Below are 11,041 nucleotides of genomic sequence, written 5' to 3'. Positions count from 1 at the left end.
TTATTGCAACCAAAGAAACAACAAAACTAGTTTCTAGACTCATAAAGAGGGAATTTAATGAGAGAACAGCCTCTTGATCTACTAAGGCTGGAAGTGTAGGAATTATGGACCCTCACTCTCCTACAGGATTGAGAAAGGTGACAGTCAGTGAAAAAAGATTAACCTTAAGAATGCGAAGACAAATTTGTGTTCAACATACAAAGTGAAATGTTTTTTATGGTCTCTTGACATCATCTAAAAACCACAGCTATGTACTTTCTTAACTATCCTAGCTTAATGATTTCAATTTTGAATTTAAGTTTTTGTGAATAGCCTCCACTGTTTTTTTATTGCTTTATTAGATAATTGCTCTATTTACATTTCAAATGTTATCCTGGCTTCTCTCTGCTTCCAGTCCAGAAACCGCTACCCATCCCCATCTCAACCCCTGCCTCCATGAGGTGAACTCCCACACACCCATTACCTCCTGCTCCTGCCTCCCTGGCCCATTCTGCACTTTCATTGAGCCTTCACAGGACCACGGTCTTCCTCCCATTGATGCCCAACAGGCCCATCTTCTTGCCACACCTGCTGCTGGAGCCAGGGGTCGTTCCATGTGTACTCTTTACTTGCGCTTTTAGTCCCTGGAAGCTTCAGTATCTGGTTGGTTGATACTGTAGTTCTTCCTATGGGGCTGCACATCCCCAATTACTCAGTTAACTCCCCATTGAGGTCCCAGTTCTCAATCCATCGGCTTGCTGAGCATCTGCCTCTGATTTGTCAGGGCTCTGGCAGAGTCTCTCAGGAGGCAGCTGTATCAGGCCCTGTCAGCATGTACCTCTTGTCACCCCAATAGTGAATGGGTTTGGTGACTGCATGTGGGATGGATCCCCATATGTGTTACTTCTCTGATGGCCTTTCCTTCAGTCTCTTCCATACTTTGTCTCCATTTTCTCCTGTGACTATTTTTGCACCCCTTCTAAGAAGTACTGAAGCATCAGATTTTGTCGCTCTTCTTCTTGAGCTACAAATAGTCTATAAATTATAGGGTCAGTATGCTGGAAATTTTGGGATAATATCCACCCCCACTGTATGTTTATATTTCACCAAGCATGCTGGTTTAGGGCAAATTAGGGAATTTTTAGGATGGGACACAGTGGGACTGTTCTATATCCATCAGAAACCTCAGGCTTCTTAGCTATTAACTTAAAGATTTAGTGAGTATTATCAAGGAATAAAACATTAAGATTATGAAGAATCAAGTTAAAAATCTATTATAATTACAGCCATGATAAATATCCCAGAAAGTTTTTTTAAGAAAAGAAAGCAGCCTGAAGTCCTGTGTTTTCATATGAGAGGAATAGAAAGATCCACGAATTAATATTTAAGAAGTAACAACATTTCTAAGGAGAACTTAAAGGAAATTGTGTGAATGAGGAAATAGAGACAGAGAAAGAGATCCAGCCCAAGAACATCAAAAACCTAGGGTAGGAAAATGAGTGCTGCCCGTTCAAACTAACTGCAATAAGAAAAGGTGTGCCTGGCAAAGAGCCAGGGAAAAGCTGCAGAAAGAACACTGTCTCCTAATGATCCCGATTTTCCCTGAAAATACTTCAGGAAGCACATTCAACTTACATCCATTGTTATAAAGAATTATTTTGGGGCTGGGGATTTAGGCCTAGTGGTAGAGCACTGCCTAGGAAAACTTGTCTCTCCCCAGTCTGAAAATAGAAAAAGAAAAAACAAAAAAAAAGAATTTTTGCACCTAATCTCTGTTTCTCTCTCTGAAACATTCTTGAATGTTGTCTTGACTGTCTTAAATGGCATCTTGTTTCAGCGTTTAGTAAGAAAAAAACTCGGAATTATTGGCAGAAGGTGAATCAACCATGGGAGATTAGGGCAATGGCCTATCTACAGTACTGATCAAGCAAGATATATCAAAACATAAACCTGTGTGTTTGTGTGTGTGTGTGTGTGTGTCTGTGTGTGTGTCTGTGTCTGTGTGTGTGTGTGCCTTTTCATACAGGAACGAAACTATTAAAGCAGGTTAAACCTGTCAATGGGATTTTACTCATAAAAATATTAATTCTATGCTTGCATTGTTTTTAAATTGGTGTTTGTGTGTCCATGGTAACCTGTGATCATTCAGGAATGAGGAGTTTCTTTATTTTTTTTTCTGATGTTTCTTGTTGCTATTGCTGTATAATTGAAATATGAGGTTGACCTTTGAATGGACACAAACTTGTTGCCTAGTTTTCACATTACACACTTTCTTGCTTTTTGATCAGAGCTCTGAAGAATTAGCTACCTGTATGCACAAAAACAGTGGACTCAAATCCTTGAAAATGTGCTGTCAATAGAAACAAAATGCTGCGCCTCCATCACTACACTATTTTTTATAAAGCTATTAGGATAAATACATGAAGTTCATCATCACAAACATCTCCCATTTGAGTTCAAGTAGGTACATGGTAACAGGATCGCCTGTGCATGGCAAACCTGGAGGCCTGAATGATGGGGGAGGAGCCTGAGGCAGAGATGAATCTTTTGCTGTCGGCATGATTTATTGTGTGCTGTCTCCAGGTTTATCATGTCCCTATTTATGCTGTGAGTGTGGGGGGTTGTGGGTTTTGAAAAATTTATATATTTAATATTTACGTTATTACTGTTGTTCACTTTGGATAATTGAAAGCCTGTGTTAATTTTCTCTCTGATAACTGACAGACTGTTGGAGACTCCTATGCAGGATTGACTGGCTTGTGGTCATTTCCTATGCATATATGAGAGGCGCTTAGTTTTTCCAATGGATGACTGACAAGCAATGTGTGATCTAGGATGACTGACAGATCAAAGTGTTTCTGGTAGATGACAGGATATTGTCATTTCTTATAAATGATCTCAAGGTTGTAGGGAATTCTTATGGATGATTGATAGATGTAGGTTCTTCCTCCAGATGATTGCCAGCTTGGAGGTGTGCCATGTGTATTGATGACTAACAAGCTGTAGCTATTTCCTATAAATGATTGATAGGCTGTGGCATCTTCTGGCGAATGCCTGACAGGATGTGGGTACTTCCTATGGATGATTTGCAGGTAGCACTCAGTTAATATGGATGACTGACTAGAAGGCTATACATGTTTATCACATGGAACTAATTGTAGATATGTACTATGTAAGGGTTGACAGGCGTTGGGTTTCTTATGAATGAGATGGTCAGGGTATAGCCATTTATTGAATGACTGACAGACTGTAGGCTTGTCCTTTAGAGAAGTGACAGAGTTGGTATGCATTTCTGGGGTTGATTCACAGGCTGTTGACATTACCTATGAAAGATTTACAGGCTCTGAGACTGGGTACAGAAACAAAAAGGTTAAAATGGGAAGACCTTTTGAGAGATAGTAGAATGTGTATTCTACACAACACACATCTAAGTTACATGTGGGGAGCAAACGAACTGGATAGAATGAAAACTACAGTTCGTCAAGTCAGTATTATTTAAAGAAAATATTCAATAAACAGAGGAAGATTTTTGGAATTTTAATTCAGAATTTATTATTTATATGAAAATCAACTTAAAAAGACCAATTAATTAGTTAAGCCTTTTAGAACTACAAATTATCAAGAAGTGGATTATGGACCATCTACTACTGTGCTAGGTTCTCCTTCATAACCTAGTACAGCCTAACAATAGGAAATAAAGATTAGAGCCTGAGGTGTTTGGTAAACACGTTTCCTGAAAACATCACTGCAGATGTGAAAACAAGGGGATCCCAAAAATTGTTTTCCGGCAAGGATGAAGATCATGTGCTCCAAGACACTAGGGATTTGAGTGAATGAACATGTCCCCAAAACTGAGGGACCAGGGGTGGAACCCATACAGAGGGATGATGGCCTGAGTTCAGTCCCTAGAACCCACAATGTGGCAGAACAGAACTGTAGAGTGGCATTGTCCATTGACCCACACAATTACACGTGAGTGGGGGGGTGCAGGAAATGATAGAGGAAGACACATCAGTCCCTATCCTTCACATGGGATCAAGGCACACACAACATGTGTACACAAGGTTTATACTGGGGTTCAGGGCTTATAGATCCAATTCAAAAATGTCTTTTGTTTGACCCATCTGCAAGCTTCAAGTCATATTGTGTAAATTTCGGTGAAAAATTTTTGCACTATACTAGAAAATTTATTGAAGCTATGATAAAATTTTATCTTATGATAAAATTTACAATGTTGTATAATATAACACACATATACATATGCCTAGAGCCTAAAGTAGGTATGCAATCCAGTAACAGTGAAAGGAAGCTAAGCATGACCTCTCCCTCTCAGTAAGGAGCCTATAAAACAAGGATGCCCAGTGCTACACTCCAGACCCAAGAAGACTGAACAAAAAGAAGGGCACAAGAAAGGATAATTGAGAATATGGAAGGGTCATGGAAGGCTATGGATGAAGGGAACCGTTGGGAAAGGAGAAAGGGGAAGGAATAGGGTCATGAGGTCCAGTGGGGGAGGGGAGGGAACCATGATAATGAATGGAGATCTGCAAAATGATAGGGGCGGTGGAGGAGGGGCAACCCAGAGAGAGAGACAGACTGAGGTAGGGGAGGCAACAATAATCACTGCAGCTTGTGACTCACTGCACTGGGGATACAGAGCATGGGGATCCTGGTTTTCTCGCTATGCAGGAAGCCCAGTGGAGAACTGGAAACACCGACCCAACCACAAAACTTGAAATCCAAATTTTTCCCTGTCTACAGGAAACAAAGGAATAGGGCTGGAGGAGAACTGAGGGAACAGCCAACCAATAACCCACCCAACTTGCAACCGATCCCTTGAACAAGCGACAGTCCCTGACTCTGCATGATACCCTGTTATGCTAGCAGACAGTTCAGCACAGGCTGTCTGGAGAGGTTGCACCAGCAGCTGACTTAGATGTACACAACCACAGATATAATTGTATGGCTCTTGAAGTCTCATATGGAAGAAAAAGTAGAAGGAATGCAGTCCCTCAGAGGATAAGAACGCAACAGGAAGGCTAACAAAATTGACTGACCTGGACTCTTAGGGCTCTTAGAGACTGATCCAACAACCAAAGAACATACAGAGGCTGGCCCTGCCTCCACGCACATAGGGTAGCACATATGCAGCTGGATCTTTCGTGTGAGTCCCAAAAAACTGCAGCAGGAGTATCCTTAAAGCTGTTGCCTGTGATGTGGATATGTGTCCTTCATCTAGACGGCCTTATCTGGACTCAGTGGGAGGGAAGGGCATAGTCCCACAGAGACTCATGTTCCAGGGTGGGGGGAAGATAATCTGGTAGCCCCTACCCTCTCAGAGGAGAAGGAGGCGCAAGGGAAGGATTGTGGGAGAGGCTGACAAGGGGGCAGTGAGCAGGATGTAAAGTAAACAAGTAAAAAATAAAATTGAAAATAATTGAACATTTTTTCTAGGAAGCATCACATGGCACAACTGAGTCTCCAGTGAAACAATAAATTTTTACTTCAGTCTACTATCACATTATACCTTTAACTCTACAATTTATATATATGATCAATTCTCCCACACAGACTGTGCTGTGGTATTCCAATTGATCCTGGAGGAGCATCAAGGGTCTAGGGATCAGGAGCAACAGCCACTAGAAGAAAAACAAGAATTATCAACAGTATCATCAGGCACATCACTGGTGATATTGTCATGCCCAGCATCAACAACATCAGTGTCATTATCATCGGGATCAATGTAATGAGAAACAGTGAGAAGGTGGATGCTTAACTTGTTATTTTTAATCCTCAGAAGTTGCTTCTTTTGAATGTTGTGTCAAAGGCTATGCTAACTCAGAATGACAGTAGAATGAAATAGACAATAATATTTAACAGAAGATACCCCTGCTTTTAGTCATTCAGAAAACACCAGGTCTTCACTGGGAGTGACCATAATCTCCTCATTCTAGACTAGAAAACAACCAATTAGAAAACAGTTTTACACGGTCACTTGTATTTGTCCAAACTGGATTTGTCACGTTACTAAAAATATCTTATATAAATTGAAAAAAAATAAAAAATTCAGGTTCTAGGTTATTCATGAATAGCCCTATAGAAGCATGAAATATATTAACAAAAGAGACCTAGGTTTCTAGAAAAAAAATTCATCTATTTTAAGCTACTATTTTAGTCTAACTTACCTGGTCCAACTTTTTTGTTAGTTGGAGCTCCATGGCCATTTTCTTCATGCCATGCTTGTTGAATTTGGATTTTCATCCATGTTATGACAAAGAAAAGTGAGGATAAAAGCCATATAAAAGGCAAAAAGGGGATGTGTGCTATCGATGGTGCCCGAAGATATCCACTCTTCCTGAGAGGGTTCATGCTGTGGTTTATTGGTTCAGCTGATGCAGAAGCATCAAAAATATCAACAGGAGCCTGAGTATAGGCAGACCTTCTTCTTACGCCAGGAGTAAAAAAGATCCCCATCTGAAGAAGCAGTATGTAAAATATTTCTTCTTCACTATGGATATCAAAAGAAAGTCAGGGTTATCATTTGAATGGAGTCAAGGGAATAACACGTGCAGGAACCAGAGGGCTCTGGATCAGCATGGGTTTATAATTGTACTCTCCTTTGTAAAGAGGTAAATCAACTATATAATCCAATCCAATCCAACCTGACACAGTACTGTGACTAGCTGGTCCTGAGTCACCTGACACAGTACTGTCAGCTGCAGCATAGTTGGCGTGAGGCTCAGCTGGACAGACTGCAGCCTCCTTGGGGACTTAGTCAGCTGCAGTCAGACTTAGGCAGGCCAGCTCCTGTCAGCGGACTTAGTCGGCGCAGGCTCAACTGCAGCCAGACTGTCAGCGGCAGTGGTGGACTTAGTCGTCGGCGCAGGCTCAGCTGCAGTCAGACTGTCAGCAGCAATGGTGGACTTGTCGGCGAGGCTCAGCTGCAGCCGACTGTCAGCAAGTACGTAGGGACTTGAAATGGGCGCAGGCTCAGCTGCGTCAGACTGGCAGCGGCAGTGGTGGGACTTGTCAGGTGAGGTCAACTGCATGACTGGCACTCTGGTGGACTTAGTTGGCGTGAGGCTCAGCTGCAGTCAGACTGGCAGCCTCCTTGGTGGACTTAGTCGGCGCAGGCTCAGCTGCAGTCAGACTGGCAGCGGCAGTGGTGGACTTAGTCGGCGCAGGCTCAGCTGCAGTCAGACTGGCAGCCTCCTTGGTGGACTTAGTTGGCGCAGGCTCAGCTGCAGTCAGACTGGCAGCCTCCTTGGTGGACTTAGTCGGCGCAGGCTCAGCTGCAGTCAGACTGTCAGCGGCAATGGTGGACTTCTAGTCTGCGCGGGCTCAGCTGCAGCCAGACTGCGCGGCAGTGGTGGACTAGGTCGGTGCAGAGCTCAATCGGCGAGTCAGACTGGCAGCTGCCGGTGGACCGTCGGTGCAGGCTCAACTGCAGCCAGACCGGCAGCCTCCTTAGCGGACTTAGTCGGCGCGAGGCTCAATCCGCAGTCAGACTGTCAGCGGGCACGGTGGACTAGTCGCTGCAGACTCAACTGCAGTCGAGACGCAGCCTCGCTCAGTGGACTCAGTCGGTGCAGGCTCAACTGCAGCTCGAACAAAGCGTGCCTCGCCGGTGGCAGACTTAGTTGGCGCAGGCTCGGCTGCGGTCAGCTGGCAGCCTCCTTGCGTTGAACTGAGTCGGCGCAGAGGCTCAGCTGCAGTCAGGACTGTCAGCGGCAATGGTGGACTTGGTCTGCGCGTGTCGTGCTGCAGTCAGGCGAGCGGCAGCAGTGGTGGACTGAGTGCGTCGGGCGCAGGCCTCGAAGCCGCAGTCAGACTGTCAGCGGGCGGCAGTGGTGGACTGAAATCTGCGCAGAGCCCGCTGCAGTCAGACTGTCAGCGGCAGTGGTGGACTTAGTCGGCGCAGGCTAAGCTGCAGTCAGACTGTCAGCGGCAATGGTGGACTTAGTCGGCGCAGGCTCAACTGCAGTCAGACTGGCAGCCTCCTTGGTGGACTTAGTCAGCGCTGGCTCAGCTGCAGTCAGACTGTCAGCGGCAATGGTGGACTTAGTTGGCGCAGGCTCAACTGCAGTCAGACTGTCAGCGGCAATGGTGGACTTAGTGGACTTAGTCGGCACAGGCTCAGCTGCAGTCAGACTGTCAGCGGCAGTGGTGGACTTAGTCTGCGCAGGCTCAGCTGCAGTCAGACTGTCAGCGTCAGCAGTGGTGGACTTAGTCTGCGCAGGCTCAGCTGCAGTCAGACTGTCAGCGGCAGTGGTGGACTTAGTCGGCACAGGCTCAGCTGCAGTCAGACTGGCAGCCTCCTTGGTGGACTTAGTCGGCGCAGCATCCAGGCTGTCAGCAGTAGAAGTGGAAGGTCCAACATCAGCAGCAGCCTCAGAAGGCACGGAATGGAAATTTTCCATTTTAGTTTTTTCATCCTATAAGGAAAATTAGCATTGTTACTTTTGATTTAAAATTCACTGATTTTATTCATTTCATCACCCTTCTGATAATGTCAGGACCTTGATTTATAGTCGCCAAACTATTTCTGTATTCCGTCAATATTTAGCATTACATTCAATGATATTCAGTAACGTCTGCTTCCTTTCAGGATGAGTAAACGGCCCAGAGTCTTTAAAAATCTTTAATGTGGACATGCTTAGGTTTATACTTACCACTTGGTCATCATGTGGGTCCAAAGAACTGGAGCGAGGGCTATCCCAAAAGCTATTGCCTATCCTTGGGATATGTTGTACTAACTCGGCTGATCTAAAGTCATGGTGCTTTTTAAGATGGAAATATATAAAAAGAAGTGACAAAATGTGTTTCTTGGCCTCTGATGTTTTGCTCTGCTTCTCCTCTAAATAGCGATTTTGTAATATTCTCTCTCCTTCATATTCTATGGTTCATCCCAAAAGTTCCACCAGAGAACTACTACACCTGATAAACAACTTCAGCAAAGTGGCTGGGTATAAAATTAACTCAAATAAATCAGTAGCCTTCCTCTACACAAAAGAGAAACAAGCCAAGAAAGAAATTAGGGAAACGACACCCTTCATGATAGTCCCAAAGAATATAAAGTACCTCGTTGTGACTTTAACCAAGCAAGTAAAAGAGCTGTGAAATAAAAACTTCAAGTCTCTGAAGAAAGAAATTGAAGAAGACCTCAGAAGATGGAAAGATCTCCCATGCTCATGGATTGTCAGGATTAATATAGTAAAAATGGTCATTTTACCAAAAGTAATCTACAGATTCAATGCAATCCCCATCAAAATACCAATCCAATCCTTCACAGAGTTAGAACAATTTGCAAATTCCTCTGGAATAACAAAAAACCCAGGATAGCTAAAACTATCCTCAACAATAAAAGGACTTCAGGGAGAATCACTATCCCTGAACTCAAGCAGTATTACAGAGCAATAGTGCTAAAAACTGCATGGTATTGGTACAGAGACAGACAGATAGACCAGTGGAATAGAATTGAGGACCCATAAATGAACCCACACACCTATGGGCACTTGATTTTTGACAAAGGAGCCAAAACCATCCAATGGAAAAAAGATAGCATTTCCAGCAAATGGTGCTGGTTCAACTGGAGGTCAACATGTAGGAGAATGCAGATCGATCCATGCTTATCACCCTGTACAAAGCTTAAGTCCAAGTGGATCAAGGACCTCCACATCAAACCAGACACACTCAAACTAATAGAAGAAAAACTAGGGAAGCATCTGGAACACATGGGCACTGGAAAAAATTCCTGAACAAAAAACCAATGGCTTATGCTCTAAGATCAAGAATCGACAAATGGGATCTCATAAAACTGCAAAGCTTCTGTAAGGCAAAGGACACTGTTGTTAGGACAAAACGGCAACCAACAGATTGGGAAAAGATCTTTACCAATCCTACAACAGATAGAGGCCTTATATCCAAAATATACAAAGAACTCAAAAAGTTAGACCGCAGGGAGACAAATAACCCTATTAAAAAATGGGGTTCAGAGCTAAACAAAGAATTCACAGCTGAGGAATGCCGAATGGCTGAGAAACACCTAAAGAAATGTTCAACATCTTTAGTCATCAGGGAAATGCAAATCAAAACAACCCTGAGATTTCACCTCACACCAGTGAGAATGGCTAAGATCAAACACTCAGGTGACAGCAAATGCTGTCGAGGATGTGGAGAAAGAGGAACACTCCTCCATTGTTGGTGGGATTGCAGACTGGTACAACCATTCTGGAAATCAGTCTGGAGGTTCCTCAGAAAATTGGACATTGAACTACCCGAGGACCCAGCTATACCTCTCTTGGGCATATACCCAAAAGATGCCCCAACTTATAAAAAAGACACGTGCTCCACTATGTTCATAGCAGCCTTATTTATAATAGCCAGAAGCTGGAAAGAACCCAGATGCCCTTCAACAGAGGAATGGATACAGAAAATGTGGTACATCTACACAATGGAATATTACTCAGCTATCAAAAACAATGCCTTTATGAAATTCATAGGCAAATGGTTGGAACTGGAAAATATCATCCTGAGTAAGCTAACCCAATCACAGAAAGACATACATGGTATGCACTCACTGATAAGTGGCTATTAGCCCAAATGCTTGAATTACCCTAGATGCATAGAACACATGAAATTCAAGACGTATGATCAAAATGTGAATGCTTCACTCCTTCTTTAAAAGGGGAACAAGAATACCCTTGGCAGGGAAGAGAGAGGCAAAGATTAAAACAGACACAGAAGGAACACCCATTCAGAGCCTGCCCCACATGTGGCCCATACATATACAGCCACCCAATTAGACAAGATGGATGAAGCAAAGAAGTGCAAGCCGACAGGAGCCGGATGTAGATCTCTCCTGAGAGACACCGCCAGAATACAGCAAATACAGAGGCGAATGCCAGCAGCAAAGCACTGAACTGAGAACGGAACCCCCGTTGAAGGAATCAGAGAAAGGACTGGAAGAGCATGAAGGGGCTCGAGACCCCATATGTACAACAATGCCAAGCAACCAGAGCTTCAAGGGACTAAGCCACTACCCAAAGACTCTACATGGACT

This window comes from Rattus rattus, chromosome 13, assembly GCF_011064425.1.
Source record: "Rattus rattus isolate New Zealand chromosome 13, Rrattus_CSIRO_v1, whole genome shotgun sequence".
Taxonomy (NCBI): Eukaryota; Metazoa; Chordata; class Mammalia; order Rodentia; family Muridae; genus Rattus; species Rattus rattus.
Note: the sequence above shows the minus strand (reverse complement) of the source record.